Genomic DNA, 20364 nt, shown 5'->3' on the forward strand with positions numbered 1-20364 from the left:
AAATAAGATAAAATAAAATAAAATAAGTGATTTCATGTGCAATAAGTAAAAATAGTTAATAACAAGTGCATTTTGTTTTCCAATTATGTGCTAGGCATTTAAACATATAGGTTGGGGTTTTATAACTTGTGAAGAAATGACAATGAGAACTATCAAAGTTAAATAATGATAAATTGGCTATGACAGAATAACTGTTTTGGTAAGTACAAAAAGGAGATGAGAAGAGCTTCACATCTTTTAAATCCTCAGTATGTCACCATTATACTGTATGATATTGTAAGTACCCTGATTAGATATTTGATGTCATGTTACATATAGCATTAGTGACTGTTTGGGCTTCATTTATATCAACACTTAACTTAAATTCTAGTTAGTAGGCATTCCTGGGTGCCTCAGATGGTTAAGCATCCCTCTCTTGATTTTAACTCAGGTCTGTGAGATGGGAGATTTTAGCTGTGAGATTTCAGCTCACAGAATGTGAGATGGGGCCCACCATCGGGCTCCATGATGACAATGTGGAGCCTGCTTGAGATTCTCTCTCCCTCTCTCTCTCTGTCCCTCCCCTGCTCGCAAGTGCTTGCACTCTCTCTCTCTCAAAATAAATAAATAAACTTAAAAAAATAAATTCAGTTAGTTAACATATAGTGTAATATTGTTTTTAGGAGTAGAATTTATTGATTCAGCACTTACATAAAATATCCAGGGCTCATCACAGCAAGGGCCTTCCTTAATACCCATTACCCATTTAGCCCATTCCCACCTAACTCTCTCCATCAAGCCTCAGTTTGTTCTCTGTAGTTAAGAGTTTCTTATGTTTTGCCTTCCTCTCTTTCCCCCCCTTTCCCTATGTTCATCTGTTTATTTCTTAAATTGCACATATGAATGAAGTCATGTGGTATTTGTCTTTCTCTGACTTGTTTCACTTAACATAATATGTTGTAGCTCCATCCAGGTCATTGCAAATGACAAAATTTCATTCTTTTTGGATGACTAATATTCCATTGTGTTTGTGTGTGTGTGTATCTCACAACTTTTTTTCTCCATTCATAAGTTGATGGATGTTTGTGCTCTTACCATAATTTGGTTATTGTTGATAATGATGCTATAAATAGCAGGGTGCATGTGCCACTTTGAATCAGCATTTTTGTATCCTTTGGGTATATAGTGCAATTGCTGGGCTGTAGGGTGGTTCGATTTTTAATTTTTTGAGGAACCTCCATACTGTCCTCCAGAGGGGCTGCACCAATTTGCATTCCCACCAAGAGTGCAAGAGTATTCCCCTTTGTCTGCATCCTTGCCAAAATCTGATGTTTCCTGAGTTTTTAATTTTAGCCATTCTGACAGGTGTGGGGTGGTATTTCATTGTTGTTTTGATTTGTATTTCCTTGATGATGATTGATGTTGAGCATCTTTTCATGTGTCTCTCAGCCATTTGGATCTCTTCTTTAGAAAAATTTCTATTCATGTCTTCTGCCCATTTCTTCACTGGATTATTTGTTCTTTTGGATATTAAGTTTGATAACTTCTTTGCAGATTTTGGGTACTAACCCTTTATCACATATGTCATTTGCAAATATATTCTCCCATTCTGTCAGTTGCCTTTTAGTTGTTTTTTTTTTTATTGTTTCCTTTGCTGTGCATAAGCAATAGTTCATTTTTGCTTTTGTTTCCTTTGCCTCAATAGACATGTTTAGGAAGAAGTTTCTCTGGCTAATGTCAAAGAGGTTGCTGCCTATGTTCTCCTCTAGGATTTTGATGGTTTCCTGTCTCACATGCAGGTCTTTCATCCATTGTGATTTTAGTTTTCTGTATAGTGTAAGAAAATGGTGTAGTTTCACTCTTTTGCATGTTGCTGTTCAGTTTTCTCAACACTATTTGTCGAAGATACCATCTTTTGTTCCACTGGATATTATCTCCTTCTTTGTCTAAGATTAGTTGGCCATATTGTTGTGGGTCCATTTCTGGGTTTTCTATTCTGTTCCATTGATCTATGTGTTTTTTGCCAGTACAATACTGTCTTGGTGACCTCAGCTCCATAATAATCTTAAAGTCTGTAATTGTGATGCATACAGTTCTGTTTTTCTTTTTCAAAGTTGCTTTGTATATTCAGGGTCTTTTGTGGTTCCATACATATTTTAGTATTATTTCTTCTAGCTCTGTGAAAATGCTGGTGGTATTTTGATAGGAATTTCATTAAATGTGTAAATTGTTTTGGGCAGTGTCAAAATTTGATGATATTTGTTCTTCCAATCCATGAGCATGGTATATCTTTACATTTCTTTGTGTCACCTTCAATTTCTTTCATAAGTATTCTATATTTTTCAGAGTATAGATATTTTACCTCTTTTGTTAGGTTTATTCCTAGGTATCTTATGTTTTTTAGTGCAATTATAAATGGGATAGATTCCTTGATTTCTCTTTCTGCTGCTTCATTATTGGTGTATAGAAATGCAACAGATTTCTGGAGTGCCTGGGTGGCTCAGTTGATTAAATGTCTGACTCTTGATTTTGGCTCAGGTCATGGTCTCATGATTGTGAGATCAAGCCCTGTGATGAGCTCTTTGCTGAGCGTGGAGCCTGCCTGGGATTCTCTCTCTCCCTCTCTCTTTGCCCCTCCTCTGATTATGCTCTCTTTCCTTCTGTGTGTTTCCCTCTCTCAAAATAAATAAACATTAAAAAATCCTCCTTTCTAAAAAAAAAAGCAAATGCAATAGATTTTTGTACATTGGTTTTGTATCCTGTTACTTTACTGAATTCATGTATCAGTTTTAGCAATTCTTTGGTAGAGTCAGGTTTTCTACATAAAGTATCATGTCATATGCAAATAGTGAAAGTTTGGTTGATTTTGTATTATGTTAATGCTGGCCTCATAGAAGGAGTTTGGAAGTTTTCTTTCCATTTCTATTTTTTGGAGAAGTTTGAAAAGAATAGGTATTAAGTCTTCTTTATATGTTTGGTAGAATTCACCTGTGAAGCCATCTGGCCCTCAACTTTTGTTTGCTGGGAGATTTTTTATTACTGATTAAATTTCTTTGTTGGTTATGGGTTTGTTCAAATTTTCTATTTCCTCCTGTTTTAGTTTTGGTGGTTTATATGTTTCTAGAAATTTATCCATTCATTTCTTCCAGATTTCCCAATTTGTTGGCATGTATTTTTTCATAATATTCTTATATAATTGTTTGTATTTCTGTGGTGTTGATTGTGATCTCTCCTCGTTCATTTGTGATTTTATTTATTTGGGTCATTTCTCTTTTCTTTTTGGTTTGTTTGACTAGGGTTTATCAATTTTATTAACTCTTTCAAAGAATCAGTTCCTAGTTTCATTAATTTCTTCTTTTTGTTTGTTTGTTTCTGTATAATCTGCTCTAACCTTTATTATTTCCCCCTTTCTGCTGGCTTTAGGCTTTATATGCTGTTTCTTTTCTAGCTCCTTTAGGTATAATGTTAGGTCATGTGTTTAAGACTTTTCTTGTTTCTTGAGGTAGCCTTGTATTGCTATATGCTTCCCTCTTATGACTGCTCTTGCTACATTCCAAAGGTTTTGGAGTGTCATTTTCATTTTCATTTGCTTCCATGTATTTTTTCATTTCCTCTTTAATTTCCTAGTTAACCCATTCATTCTTTAGTATGATGTTCTTTAACCTCCATGCATTTGTGGTTTTTCCAATTTTTTTTCTTGCAATTGACCTCAAGTTTCATAGCATTCAGGTCTAAAAAATATGCATGTTATGATCTCAATCTTTTTGTGTTTGTTGAGGCCTGATTTATGACCCACGATGTGATATATTCTGGAGAATGTTCTATGTGCATTCAGAAAAAAATGTGTATTCTGCTGCTTTCGAATGAAACATTCTGAATATATCTGTTATGTCCACCTGGGCCAGTGTGTCATTTAATGCCATTGTTTCCTTATTCATTTTCTGCTTGGGTGATCTGTCCATTGCTTTAAGTGTGGTGTTAAAGTCCCCTAATTTTATTGTGCTGGTATCAATGAATTTCTTTATGTTTCTTATTAATTGATTTATATATTTGGGTTCTTCCATGTAGGGAACATAATATTAACAATTGTTCGAACTGTTTGTGGTTTTGACCCTTTATTGTGATATAGTGCCCTTCATCATCTCTTGTTACAGTCTTTGTTTTAAAATCTAGTTTGTCTGATATCAGTATGGCTACTCCAGCTTTCTTCTGATGTCCATTAGCATGGTAGATCCTTCTCCATCCCTTAACTTTCAATCTGTATGTATTTTCAGGTCTAAAGTGAGTCTTTTGTAGGCAGCATATAGATGGGTCTTGTTATTTTATCCATTCTAAAAGCCTATGCCTTTTGATTGGAGCATTTAATCTATTTACATTCAGAGTGATTATTGAAAGATATGAATTTAGTGTCATTGTGTTACCTGTAAAGTCAGTGTTTCTGGAGATTTTCTCAGTTATTTTCTAGTCTTTGTTCCTTTTGGTATTTCTTTTCCACTTAAAGAGTCCTCCCTATATTTTCTTGCAGGGCTGGCTTGATGGGCATGAATTCCTTTAGTTTTTGTTTGTCTAAAAAACTCTTTATCTCTTCTTCTATTCTGAATGACAGAATTTCTGGATAAAGTATTCTAGGCTACATATTTTTTTTTCTCATTAAGCAAGTTGAATATATCATGCCACTCCCTTCTGGCCTGCCAGGTTTCTGTGGGTAGATCTGCTTCTGACCTTATTTGTCTTCCCTTGTAGATTAGGGATTTATCTTCCCTTGCTGCTTTCAGGAATTTTTCCTCATCTCTGTATTTTGCCAATTTTACTATGATGTGTCTAAGTGTTGGTCTCCTTTTGTTGATTTTTCTGGGAATTCTATGTGCCTCCTAGATTTGGATGTCTGTTTCCTTCTGCAGATTAGGGAAGTTTTCAGCTATAATTTGCTCATTTATAACCTTCTGCTCCTTTACCCTCTCTTTTTCTTTTTGTATTCCTGTGATATGAATATTATTATGCTTTATGGAGTTACTGAATTCCCTAAATCAATATTCATGATACAATATTTTTCTTTCCCTCTTATTTTCAGCTTTATTATTTTCCTTAATTTTATCTTCTATATCAATTACTTGTTCTTCTACTTCTTCCATCCTTGTGTTCTTTGCCTCAAGTCTGTCTCAAATCTCAGTTACAGCATTTTTTTTTATATTTCATCTTGACTAGCTCTTAAGTCTTTTATCTCTGCAGTAAGGGACTCCCTGGTGTTTTCTCTGCTTTGTTCAAGCCCAGCTAGTATCCTTTATGCTGGTTGTTTTAAATTCTGGTTCACACATATTACTTACAGTTTCCATTAGATCCCTAGCCATGACCTCTTCTTGTGCTTTCTTTTGGGATGGATTCCTCCATCTTGGCATTTTGTCTAGGTCTCTGTCTTCTCTGTGTTAGGAAAGGCTGTTATGTTTCCTGCTCCTGAGAGTAATGACTATATTAAGAAGAGGTCATTTACTGTCCAGGGCCTGGCACTTCAGAAAGTATTTCTGGTGAATGTTGTGTGTACTCTGCTGTTGTGTTTTGGCTGCTCTTTCTCTCAGTTAGTCCTCTGCAGAGTTTCTCCTTGCCTGCAGTGAGGAGTGTTTGGATCTTGTCCATAGTGTGGTGAGTTTTAACTATGTGTGTTTTGGTCTGTTTGTTAAAAGAGGCTAGATCCTATTTCCCCTAGAGCTAAAGCTTTACAGCACTCTATGGTCAGTAAACTTGGTACATGTACGGGTGAGGATGAGGTTGTGCTGGTCTTCTAAGAGAAGGGCCCACTGCTGCTGTGGCTCTTAGCACACTTGCTCTAATAAAAAAAAAAAAACATCTGCAGAGTACAGTGGAGTTGGACTTGGTGTAAGTGACTCATTCCTCCACTGTGGGCACTGTGCTGCTCACTGAAGTCTGTGCTGATGGGTGGGGGGTAGATAATAACGTCAGCCCCCCGTCTTATCTGTGGAGAGAGAAGTTTGCACCCAGTGTTGTTCGGGAAGCCCTCAGAAAAGAGCAGACAATCTCCGCTTGCGTGTCATGGGCATCCCTCAGACCTCTGACTTCACCCTGTCGGTGTCTGAACCATATGCCCACACTGTGGCACAGTGCTCCTGTGTTCTATCTCAGTCCTGCTGGCTGGGTTTCAAATCTCCCAAATTTTAGGGACCCAGCTTGGTGTGGACCTGCCCTGATCCTCTGAGGGTGGGTCTTGCCACTCTGTGGCTAGTGCCAATTTGAGTGACTGTTCTGAATAAGAATATTGTATAGAAAACAAATAAAGATAATCATAGATAAGGGGGGAAATGATGTAACTTTGAAAAATATGAATAGTTACTCCTGTAAAACCTGTATGTTTGGGCAATCTTAATGGATATGATTTGTATTACATATTACTTTGATAAGAGGCTATAAAAGTTGCATTATCTAAGTGAGAAAATACATTTTTTAATTTACATTATATAATGGCAAAAATGTTGCCATTACATGCGATCTGAGCTGAGATGCTGGCCTGTAAGTTAATACATAATACATGTCAAGTTCATGTACACAAAGGAAGCTATAAAGAGTTTTCTAATGGGGAAAAAACAAAAGCCAACACAAATCAAAAAAACAACCATAACAAGACAAATCTGTTTGCCATACTTATTACTGTATTAAATGTGATACTAAATTCTTCTTTTTATTTATTTTCTAGTAATTGCACACATCTTTATTAGCTGACCAAGAAGTATTTATCAGTTATTTACCACGTAATTATCATTGCACTGAACATATTTTATCTAAGAACTCTTATTCAGTATGGAAAAAAATTTTAATTATATATCTTGGAAGATTATACTGTTTTATAGATCATGTGTATTAGATTATCCATTAGAGTGTTTACCAATACAGGCTTTGAAGTCTAAGTACTTGGCCTTTCACTATTGTGAAATCTTGGATAAGAATTTCATCTCTTTAACCCTCTGTTTCTTTAACTCTAAGTGTTGGAAATAATAATACATGACTCAGTATTATGTAGATTAAAAGAGATAAGTTAATCATAGTGCTGACCATAGAATATAAACTATAGCTATAGTCTAAATATGATGAGAGGGTGACAAGTATATAATATGAATTAGTGGTATGAGAGAAAATTGTTGTAGTATTCTAAGTCCTCAGGTATCTTCAAGTGGGCTTACTCTGGTTCTTCATATTGAACCCAGAGTGTTACTCTCTTGGCTTTAGATTATCTTTAGTAAAATACATTACCATGGGTAACCAATTAAACTCTTATTTTTCTCAGTTTGTCAAATACATTTCAACTTGAAAGTTAGCTTAAACTAACCAATCTCACTTAGCATTAATATTAACACTAACAAATCAAGAAAGTATGATGCAAAAATGTGATTGGTGTTGTACATTTATAAGTTTGATTCTGCAAGGATTTTCCCTTGAATAAATTGGAGCAATGGTCCCAACCCAGGTTGCACATAGAATAATCTGGACTTTAAACAATTACCAGTGCCTGATCCTTACTTCAACAATTATAATTTAACTAGTCTAGAATAAAGCTTGGAGTTCAGAATTGTCTAAAATATTTTCAGATGAGTATAATAATAATGAAGTTTTTAAAACTGAATTTGAATACACTGTTACTAGGCAAATGGTGGTGCTAGATGCTTGTATAATAAAGTACAACACACTTTCAATTATAATTTTGTGTAAGAACTAAGCTTAAAATATTATTATTTTAAAAACATTTAAACAAAATGTATCTCATATTTTTAATCATATAGATTTGTTTCTTCAAATGTTTTAAATCTATAAATAATGTATGTATACACCATTGACAAAATTTTACATTTACAGTTTTTCAAAGAAGAATTTGTTCTTTATGTGTTAACTTCAGACCATTGCTCAGGCACTTAGTGGAAGGGCTAAAATGATATTAATGCTTTTTGTCAAATTTATAGCAAAACTGGCAATGAATTCCTGACACAAATATTTGAGGTACTGAGATTTCTTAATTGCACTAGTTGATCAGGCTAAGATTAAAGGGATATAGAAAGATGGAAATTAAAAAAGAAGCACAAGTGGGGAAGAATGCAAACCAAGTCATATCTAGCACTTCAAACAACCAGTCCTAAAGCAAATAAATGAAATTTTTGATGGAAACTTTAAGGAAGTTGAAAAGGGAAATCATATGGGTACTAAAAAACTGGAGTTGAAGGAGAGTTAAGACAATAATGACATATTTTACCTCTGATCTGCCTACTTCTGAAGTCAATAATTTGGGTCTATATAACAGAGAAAATATTATGACAAAAATAGACATTTAAAGATAAAATATAGTTTATAATTCTTTAGATTTAATCAAATTTTAATAATCTAAATTATCTGCTCCAAAGTGTCACATATCACATCTTACATTTTGCAATCCATTGTTTTCTTTGCATTTCTTCTCACCAGTCTTGGAAGTATACCACCTGTCTTTATGTAGAAGGCTTATACCAGAGTCTCAGGTATTTTTCCAAGCTGTATAAGTTTCTTTATTCATCTGAAGCTTTAAATGTTTGCTGTGTGTGAAAATAGGAGAGTTCAGAGTTTTGGTTTATAAATTATTAACTATGTAAACCTGAGCTGGTCAGTTAGATTCTCTGAGCCTGGGCTGTAAAGAAGAGGTATGTCTCTCATACCTCACCAATGTTTAGATATCAGGACCTGTTGGAAATAAAAGTGCTGATTTTGTCTTCAAAGCATTTGAAGTTATTACTACATTGAAATAAATTAGAGTTTTAACAAAGTCCAGAACAAACTCAGTCATAGATTGTATTGACTGAGCACCCATACTAGCAGCCTGAGACTAAAATGAGCTTGTTTATTTGTGGAGATAAATATTGTTTATTTTAGATTCTGCTGTTATTTTTCACAGAGTACATGACATGCAATCAGTGATTTACCAGACACATTAAAATCAAGAAACAATAGCTCATTGTCAAGGGAGGAAATAATCAATAAAATTAATGTCAGAGAGGATTAGATGTTGACATCATCAAACAGGGACTTTAACTAAAGTGAATATGATAAAGTATGAAGAGGAAAGTTTCATGAAGAAATGGGAAATTTTACAAGTCTTAAAAGTGTAATAAAATTCTAGAAATGTAAAACATGATTTCAGAAAAAAAAAGATTCATGAAAGCGGGCTAAAAACAAACTAGATGCATCAGAGGAAAGTATCAGTGAACTTGAACACAGTTCAGTAGAAAGAATCCAAACTGAAATTCAAAGAGAAAAAAAACCCTAAAAAATAGTAGATAAAAATAATGCATTCAAGATTTGTGTGATAATACCAAAATGTCTAAGAATGTAATTAGAGGCTCAAAAGACAGAGGGAAAGAATAAAAGTTGAAGAAATAATGGCAAAAATATTCCCAGAATGAAAGAGAACAGCAACCTACAGAATAAAGGACCTCAGCAAAACCAAAGCACAATAAATGGAACAGATAAACAAACCCACAAGTAACCACACTCAAGCATTTTATAGTCAAACTACCAAAAATTTAAAGAAAAAGAGAAAATTATAAGAGCAGCCAATGGCTATAAAATGCATAATAGAGACAGGAATGATGCTATTAATAATGGCTAACTTCTCACTAGAAGTAATGGAAGGCAGCAAACAATGGAATGACATTTTTTAAATGCTGATGTAGAGGAGAAGATGTCAATCTAGAAATTTATATTCAGAAATGTTCTTTAGAAATGAAGATAATATAAAGTTATTCTGAGAGAGACTAGAGCTAAGATAATACATTTTCAGAATGGAATACTGTAGCTAAGAAAATTCATGCCTAGCAGACTGAACTATAAGAAATGCTAGAAACAAAACAAAACAAAACAAAAAAATCACTTTCTTTAGGTTGAAGGGAAATGTTATCAAATCAATTGAACATAAGATCTTCAGAGGAAAAAACCCCAGGAATGGTGTATATTTGGTAGATAGTTAAATCATGTGTGTGTGTGTATGTGTGTGTTTCTGTGTGTGTGTGTGTTTATCTTCAAATGACTCTTGACTAATTAAAGCAGGAATAATAAATAATAGTTAATAATATAAAAAAGACAATATATTGAATTGCTTATTTCCAAATAGAAAATCACATTATATAAACAAATCCTTAAAGAGCAGAGGTGAGAAAATGGAGTTAGACTATACACAGTCTCTTATACTGGTTTGAAATAGTATGATAGTAATGAACTATGATCAAGTAAAAGTGAATATTGTAATATTTAGAACAATGCTTTTCAATTGGGTGCTGTTTATCCCCCAGACGGATATTTGACAATGCTTAGAGACATTTCTGGTTATCACAACTAGGATGGAATAATATTGGCATTTACAAGGTGTATTTATAAACATCCTGTAGTGCATAAAACAGCCTCCTCACAACAAAAAATAACCCAGTCCAAAATTTCAATAGTGCTGAAGGTAAGAAATCCTGTTCTAGAATAACTACGGAAAACATCATTAGCAGAGATAAAATTCAAATTAAATAACTATCAACATATCCAAAGAAAAATGGCAGTTAAGGAGGAAAAGATGGACAATAAACAAATTGGAAAATTGGAAAAAAGAGCAAATTAGGGAACTCAATTCTAATTATATCAATAAATCTATAAAATGTAAAGGGAGTGAATATTCCACTTAAAAGGCAGAATCTTTCAGTCTGGCTAAAAAATCAGGACCTAAGCTTATGTGTTTTACAAGAAACTGTCATAAGACACAGATAAGTTAAAAGTAAAATGGTGAAAAAGGATTTACTATGCAAACAGCATATAAAGCTGTTAGATTTATAGTAATATCAGACAAAATATTAACTAGAGACAAAAAATGACATTTTTTAATGGTAAAAGAAAAACAATAAACAAAATATTCTTAATTCTCATTGTAAATAAAAACAAAGTTTAAAATACCTGAAACAACAATTATAAGAAATTAAAAAATGGAGTTGTCCTCAGCTATAATTAGAAATTTATAATGTATATTTCCCATATATTAATAAAATAAGTAAATCAAAATTTAGAAAATAGAGAATGTATAAACAACACCATTGACCAACTTGATATAGTTGATATTTATGAAATATTTTCCTCAAAAGCTGTAGAAAACACACTTTATTCTCAAATACACATAGAACATTCATCAGGATAGATTATATGCTGGCCAATAAAGCAGGTATTAATAAATACCTTTAGAAAATAAAATCACACAGTATTCTAACTATAACATTATTAGATTAGAAATCAATATTAACAGGATACCTAAATATCCTCAGATATTTGAACAAACATACACTTCTCAATTACCCAAAGTTCAAAAAATTTTAGAAGAGAAACTTGCAATTATTGTGAACTGAATGGTAATAACTGAAACATAACATTAAAATATGTGAGATGCAATGAAAGCAATAGTTAGAAGATATTATAAACTTTAAACATTTGTATTAGAATAGAGTACAAATATAAAAATTATGACCTCAGCTGTCAGTTCAAGAAGCTAGAAAAAGAAGAGCAAATCAAAGCCTAAGTAAATAAAGGAAAGGAAATTATTTAAAGAGTACAAATAAAGAAAATAGAAAATCAACACGAGAGGAAATCAACAATACTAAAAGTTAGTTATTTGAAAAGATTGATAAGGCACTAAATCTTAAAAGATGATTAAGAAAAACATTGGGAAAGCACAAGTTATTAGCAATATCAGTAATCTGAAAGAGAACATACAAAGAAATCCTATAGAAATTTCAAGATGATACAGGAATATTGCAGAAAACTTTATACCAACATGTTTGACAATATATATATGTACAAAACCATCAAGACATACATTACTAATACTGACATAGAAGAAACACCAAAACCCAAAGAGCCTCGTAGTTATTAAACTAACAGAGTTTACAATCATAACCTTTTTCACAAAGAGATATCCAGGTCCAGATGGCTTCATCAATGAATTGTGCCAAACATTTAACAAAGATGTAATATCAATGTTTCAAAATTCTTTAAGAAAATAGAGGAGTGAAGAATTCCCAATTTACTTTATGGATTAATATTTACGTACCACCCAAACCTGAAAAAATGCAACAGAAGGGAATTATAGGTTAAAATTCTGCATAAACACAGATGTAAATATTCTCAACAAAATATTAGCAAATTGAATTCAGCAATACACAAAAAAAGATAAATCATCATGACCAAGTCAGGTGTGTCACAGGAACGCAAGTTTGACTCAAAAGTTGAAATCAGGCAATGTAAAACACCATGTTAACAGAATAAAGATGAAAGACCATGCATTTCATTATGCTGCAAAAGCATTTAACAAAATTTGATGTGTCTCTTCCCTTTGAAAACTCTCATCATACTGGGATGTAAAGAAAACTTCTTCAAGATATTAAAGCTCATTAAAACAGAGTCAAACAAATCCAGAGCTAATGTACATGCATAGCCTAATGGAGAAACACTGAGAATTTGTCTTATAAGATAAAGCATTTGCTAAGTATCTGTGCTTTCACCAATTTCACTCAACATTATTCTAAACGTTCTAGAAGTATAATAAGGCAAGGGAAAAAGACAATCAATTTGGGAAGAAAAAATTTAAAACTAATTTTTCAGATACCATAATTGTTTACATGCTGAACCCTGTGATATTTTGGAACAAAACTCAGAACTACTAGTTGAATGTATCAAGATGCAGATTCAATATAATATAAAAGTTGATTGTATTTCTTTATGTTAGTAATGAACAATTGGAAGACAAAATTTTTTTAACATTTTAACATTTGTTGTTATATAATAACACCAAAATTTTTTTAACATTTTAACAGTTGGTGTTATATAATAACACCAAAAAATAACATCTTAGAAAAAAATAAAATATCATCAAAACTTCTAAATTTAAACTATAAAGTCTTTTTGAGAAAAATTGAACACCTGTATAAATAGAGATATTTATCATGTTTATGGATTGGAAAAAGTAATATTCCCTCAAAATAGATCTATAAAACTTTCTGCAGATATTTAAAAAATAATTGACAACCTGTTTTTAAAATTTACTTGTAAATTTATAGGATATAGAATACCAAAGCAATTTTGAAATAAAATGAAGTTGGAGATACTATATTATATGATTTTAGGACTAAATCATAAAGCTGCAGTAGTGATACAGAAACTGTTTTGAAGATTACTCATCTTTGAATATTTGAATGACTGACAGGTCACCAAAGAGTATATAGCATATAAAGGCAAAGTATGTGATAGAGTAAGAAATAGAGAATGCAGGCAAGCATTGGGCTTGAGAGACTTCTAGATATAGATCCCCCAACTTCTTACACAAAGGTACACTTGGTCTCAGTATTGTGATAAGCGAAATAAGTCAGTCAGAGAAGGGTAAATACCATATGATTTCACTCATGTGGAATTTAAGAAACAAAACAGGTGAACATAGTGGAGGGGATAAAAAGAGTAGGAGGCAAAGTGTATGAGACAACTATGATGAACAAACTCAGGGTTGATGGAGGGGAGGTGGGTGGGGGATGGGCTACATGGTGAGCGGTATTAAGGAGGACACTTGTGATTAACACTGGGTATTATATGTATAAGTGATGGACCACTAAATCTACTCCTGAAACCAATATTACACTATATGTTAACTAACTAGAATTTAAATAAAAACTTGAAACAAGAAAAGAATAAACCATCAAGATTTTTGTGATCATCTTGGCTTCAGGAGAGCCCAAGGTAGAAATTTTCAGTGAGGTCTTTTATATGTTCTGGTCACGTAACTATGCTGTGTTTGCCAGTTGAAAGCCATTGGATGGATGTCACAAAAGGAATTTAAGATTAAACAGTACATCACCATCATTGGTGAGTTGCTTAACACACAGACTATATCTGGTTACTATTCTGAACCGTTTGACAAAACAGTAGAAACCAGCTACCCATGTTTCCCTGAAGAAAAGCAGAGTTCCAGTCAGGCAATAAAATAACTTTATCCTATTTAGTGAGGTATTAGCTTAAGGATAGACAAATACGCCAGTAGAATACACTAGAGAGTCAAGAAATAAACCCTCACATATATGGCCAACCGATTTTCAACAAGGAGCCAAGCAAATACAATGGCATAAGGAAAGTCTTTTAGTTGAAATATTATATGTCCACAGGAAATTGCAAAGATAGTACAGAGACGACTTAGTTCTACTTCCTGCTTCTCCTGGTCTCTTCCATTGGTTACCTTTAGAATACTTATAGTACAGTATGAAAATCGCGAGTTTGACACTGGCATGAAGTATGTGTGTAGTTCTATGTCATTTTACCACGTGTACATTTTTAGAATCACCACTGTGGATACAAATATCCCATTTCCAGAAAGATCTCAGTGTTACTTATTTATAGGCACTCTTTCCTCTCTACCATCTCTCATCCCTGGTAACTACAAATCTGTTCATCACCTCTATCAATTGTGTCATTTGGAAAATGTTATGTAAATTATATAGTATATGACCTTTTGGTATTGACTTTTTTCACTCAGCATAATCCCCTTGAGGTCTACTCAAGCTGTTACGTGTTGTTGGTTTTTTTTTTTTTTTTTTTGCTTTTATTTTTTGAGGGAGTAGTATTTATTGCTGAATATTACTTCAAGGTACACCTGAACCACAGATTGTTTTTGTTTTGTCTTGTTTCATTTTAACCATTCATCTGTTGAAGGATGTTTTGGTTGTTTCTAGTTTTTTGCCATTGCAAATAAAGCTGCCTTGAACAAACATGGACATGGTTTCTATGAGTGTAAGTTTTTATTTTTCTGAAGCAGATGCCTAGGAGGTGATTGCTGGATGATATGATAAATATGTGTTTATTTTTTTTTAGAAACTGCTATACGGTTTTCAAGATTGACTATACCATCCTACATTTCCACAAACAATGTATGAAAGACCTTGTTTCTCCACATCCTCACCATAACTTGGTATGTCATTTTTTAAAAACATTTAGCCATCCTCATAAGTATGTAGTGATAACTTACTGTGATCGTAATTTGTGTTTCTGTAGTGGCTAGTGACGTCAAGCATCATTTCGTGAGCTTATTTGCCACCTTATAACCTCTTTGGTAAAATATCTCCTCATGTCTTTTGCCTATCTACTAATTGGATTGTTTATTACTATTAAGTTTTAAGACTGTTTGATACTCCAGGCTGAGGTTTTTGTCAGCTATATGATTTGCAAACATTTTCTCCCTGTTAACCATGTTGCTAGAATAATTGGATTTTCATCTGAAAAACGAAATAAAACTGATCTCTTTATCATTCAACACATAAACATAACTTGAAACATTGACCAAACTGTAAACACAGAATTATGAAACTTCCAGAAGAGAATCTAAAACAACACTTTTCTCCTCTGGGTTAAGAAAATGCTTCTTGAACAAGTACACTAGAATCACTAACAATAATAAATACATAAGTTGGACATCAATAAAATGGAAAATTTCTGTTTATCAAGAAACATAATTAAGAAAATGAATATATAAGCCACAACAGGGAAAAATTATTTGCAATACATATGTGCAACGAAGAACTTTTATCAAGAATATACCAAGAGCTCTTACCAATTAGCAATTAAAAGATGAGCTTCCAGTTTTATTTTTTTTTTAATTTTTTTAACGTTTATTTATTTTGAGACAGAGAGAGACAGAGCATGAACAGGGGAGGGGCAGAGAGAGAGGGAGACACAGAACCGGAAGCAGGCTCCAGGCTCTGAGCCATCAGTCCAGAGCCCGACGCAGGGCTCGAACTCACGGAACGTGACCTGAGCTGAAGTCGGTCACTTAACCGACTGAGCCACCCTGGCACCGCGAGCTTCCAGTTTTTAAAAATGGGCCAAAACTGTACCAATTAAAGTGTTTTCTTTACAAAAACACTTAGCTTGTTTAAAAAGAGAAGATACATGGTCAATAATCACAGAAAGATCCTCCAGGGAAATATAAATTCAAATTACAATGAGCTATCATTTCACACTGACTAGAATGGCTAATATAAAAAAAACCCAAAGCAATAAATATTTGTGGGTGTAGGGAGCAGCTGCCCTCTCAGACATTGCTAGTGGAACTTTAAAATGGTTTAATCACTTTGGAAAACTGTATTGCGATTTTTAAATGAAATGAAACATGTGTTTTACAGTATGAGCAAGTAATTCCTGTCCTAGATATTTAGCTAAGGGAATTGAAAATATAAATCCACAAAAGAATTTGCACAATAGTTTTCATGGAAGTCACATTCGTGATAGTCAAAAATATTGGGTAATATGGATCATCAGTAGTGGTATGCATAAAAACAAAATGCTGTGTGTTCATACAATGGAATACTAATAAGAAACAAAAAAGATTGAACTATTGATATGCAACATGGCCAAATATCGAACTTATTAACTCAAGGAATCCAGATACCATGTGTACTGTATGATTCCATTGATATATAAAGTCTTAGCAACAGAAAAAACTAAAGTGAGAGATATCACAATGTTCTGAGAAGAAGCACTTGTGGTTGGAAAGAGACATGAAACTTAAGGGTATGATGGAAATAAGTGATCTATACCTTATTTTGCCTCATGGTTACACACATGGATACAACTGCTCAAATTGATTTGGCTGAGTATTTAAACTCTGTCCGTTTTGTAGTATATTAATTATGATACCTTAATTTTAAAACGGTTAGGTGAAAAACAGGTAAAGAAAAAACAAACAACTCAAAATAGAAGGAATGCAAATGGCTACTAAGCATATGAAAATATGTTCCACCTTCACTAGCAATCAAGTATTCTCAAAGCAACATTATGAAATAATTTTTCATCTCTCAGAGTAATAATAATAAATAATGAATGATAATTTGTAGTTTTAGCAACTGCATGTGAAATGAGGCACTAATTTATCTCCAGTGAGAATGTCAATTGGTATACACTCTGCAGAGAAATTTGTTTTTAAAACTTTATGGCATTTCCACCCTCTGAACTAATATTTCCAATTTTTAATTTTTTAATGTTTATTTTTTAAATTTATTTTGAGGGAGAGAGAAGAGGTGGGGGGGGGAGTGGAGAGAGAGAGAGAATCCCAAGCAGGCTCAACACTATCAGCACAGAACCCGATGAGGGGCTCAAACTCATGAACTGTGAGATCATGACCTGAGCTGAAATCAAGAGTTGGACACTTAACCGGCTGAGCCACCCAAGCATGCCCCAATATTTCCAATTTTTAAAAATATGCATATAAAAATGCTACTTGGTTTATAGCTTTTTCATCTGTAAAAATAACAATAATAGAACTTTCTGTATTTTAAAACTTTTTTTTGTAAGAAAATAATACTATTTAGCATAGAATTGATGCCCATTATGTTGTGGGGGAAATGGGAGAGGAGTAGGAGATTAAATAATAGAAGGATTGTCACATGGACCTAAAATGTAAATGTGCCATGAGCAGAGGAATATAATTAACTCAAGTTTCGCACCTGAGCCTAAAAGAAACAACAGGTGTATAAGACAATGGGTATGAGAGATCTTTGAAATGTCAAGTAGTTTAGTTAGTAAAGTACCACTTAAAATATAAACTTATTATCACTGCCAATTTTATTCTTCACCGTAGGTCTATTACCTACTGCTTCACACTAAACTCACACTGATCCTTCAAAATTTAAGGTAATGCTGAGGAGACACTGGAATAAATGAAGTGATGACTCCAAATCCCTCAGAATGAACAGATTAGGACTTCAAAATTTTCAGCCTAGGCTGCGTAAAGTAATTACCTATATGTGTGTGTGTGTGTGTGCATGTGTGTATACATATATACACATATATATGCATAAATAAATATATACATATATAATAAACAAATAGAAGGAATGCAAATATATATATAAAATAAACAAACCGTTCTCTCTTCCAATCCTAGACTAATTAAAACAGAATCTCCAGGTGCTGGAGCCCAGACATTGATAGGTTTTAAAATCTCCTTAGGTGATTCAAAGGTGCCTTTGTGAAGAATCTGGGTTAGATAGAGTTGTATGATTAAAGATTTTACTCTGCTGCAGAGGGTATGAAGACTGTTCTTATTTGAGTTCCTCTTAGAAATATAATGTAATTTGCAAATATTACATGGTCAGAGGTCAGCTATTATACCTTCTACATTCTTTTGCAGGTAGCATTATAGTTTTAGGCTAAAAGTTTTCTCCATTGACTTGTTTTTATCACAGTTGGTTTGTTAACTGGATACAGGGTCTGAATTCCTTCGCTGTGAAAAATATAATTCTGTTATCAGCAAAACCACATTCTGCCCTAGGTGGTTTCTCCAATGGCTTTAATCTCCCTTTTCAAATCCATGAAGTAAAGAGCCTTCCAAACTAAAGAATGAGTCGTCATTTGGGCTAAAAGAGACTTTTAGTTTAGATTTCAGATATTCTAACCCACTGTAAAAGTTTGATAAAAAATGAATCCAAGCTTTTAATTAATTGTGTACATAAAGCTGAACAATTCTATTGGGAGACATTCCTAATAATCCATGCACATAATAGGGTGGGAATTGTTTATAAATATAAATGAATTGAAAGGTTTATAACCCTGGAACAAGATGATGAAAAATCAAACCGTGGTTGGCAAGCTCACAATTAAATTCTCAGTAAAGGACTTACTTGATAATTCTGTTTAATCTTTGTTTTCCAATATGTTCCTGGAAACAAAGAGAAAAGAAAAATCTCAGCCAGAGTAGGAAATGCAGAGAGATTACATTATATACATATAATTTTAATAACTCTTAGTTGATTTCAAGATCCTTAAATAAAAACATAACCTCCTTTCTGTGTGTGTGTGTGTGTGTGTGTGTGTGTATGTGTGTTCTCTATGTATATATGTATGTGTATATATGTGTGTGTGTGTTCTCTCTCTATATATGTGTGTATATGTATATATGTGTGTGTGTGTTCTCTCTCAGTATATGTATATGTGTATGTGCATGTATATATGTATGTATATGCAAGATAAATTTGACAGATTTAGTGATGTTTCCAACTGCAAATTTTTTTTAAAAATCAAATTTTGTATTTTGAGGGAAATCTCATATTTCTGAAAAAGAAATTGATGTTGTGTTATTGGTTATTTTTACTGTTGACATTTTATATTGAATATTTTATAAAACTAGAATCAAACGTTTATTTAATGGTGAGTCTAGATATTTCCTCCAATATGTGGCTGTACAGGATTTAGCTGCTCATAAAATTATCCCCCACTCTTATATTACAAGCAGATTCACATGCTTAGTTATCCAAGTATAAGCAAATATGTTTGCATTAAACGTTATATGGCTGTTTAAAATTACTTCTGATATCTCATTTTACCTTGCCCAAAATTATATCAAGAAAGAACTCATCTTCATGAAAATGTCAATGTATATCCTGTACTTGGTGATATCCTGAGTGCCTACACTTGTCTATCTTCCACACTTGATTATTGCCACATTTGAGGGCAGGGAATATTGCTTTTATTTACTCCAGTACCTCATTTAGTACAGTCCCTGGAAAATACTATATGGTTTATAAATATGGGTTATATATATATAAATATATATCTAAAAGTTTATTTATTTATTTAGAGAGCACACAAGTGTTGAGTGGAGGAAGGGCAGAGAGAGGGGGAGAGAGAGAATCCCAAGCAGGCTCTGCACTGTCAACACAGACCCCACCTGGGGTTCAGTCTCATGAACTGAGAGGTCACGGACTTGGCCAAAATCAAGAGTTGGATGCTTAACGAGCTGAGCCGCTCAGCACCCCTATAAATTATATCTTTAAAGATAACTGAATTAAATCTCATTCTATCTAAAAATACTACCAAGTCTCACAAAATCATTCCATTTATTCACTTTTCATATTTATGAAAACTCCTGTTTTAATGGCACTGATCCAAAGGATGTTTCTTCTCCAAACTAACTTTAATCACTTGAGATATAGAAAATGATCCCTTCTTCTACAAGCCGATTGGTCTGGGGTGCTCGTATATTTTTCACCACCAGTGTGCTAATATAAAATGTGGGGTTTAAAGCAAAAAACCTATGTCGTAAGAAAAACTAATTAGTATCACAGACATCTAACCCTAGATGATTCCTTGTCATTACATTTAGGCATGAATGCAGTTATAATTACATATACAATGATAGCAATGTTCTACCCAGGATCAATTGGTCTGCTCAAATTAGTTGCTTTAATATCTTAACAGCTGAAGAAACCTAGATAATATGTTTTACAAGGTAAATGTTTGTATTTACTCCATCCAAAGAGTTTTTGGAACAATCTTGCAGAAGCGCAAAAGCATTTTAGATAC

This window comes from Panthera uncia (assembly GCF_023721935.1).
Source record: "Panthera uncia isolate 11264 chromosome C1 unlocalized genomic scaffold, Puncia_PCG_1.0 HiC_scaffold_3, whole genome shotgun sequence".
Taxonomy (NCBI): domain Eukaryota; kingdom Metazoa; phylum Chordata; class Mammalia; order Carnivora; family Felidae; genus Panthera; species Panthera uncia.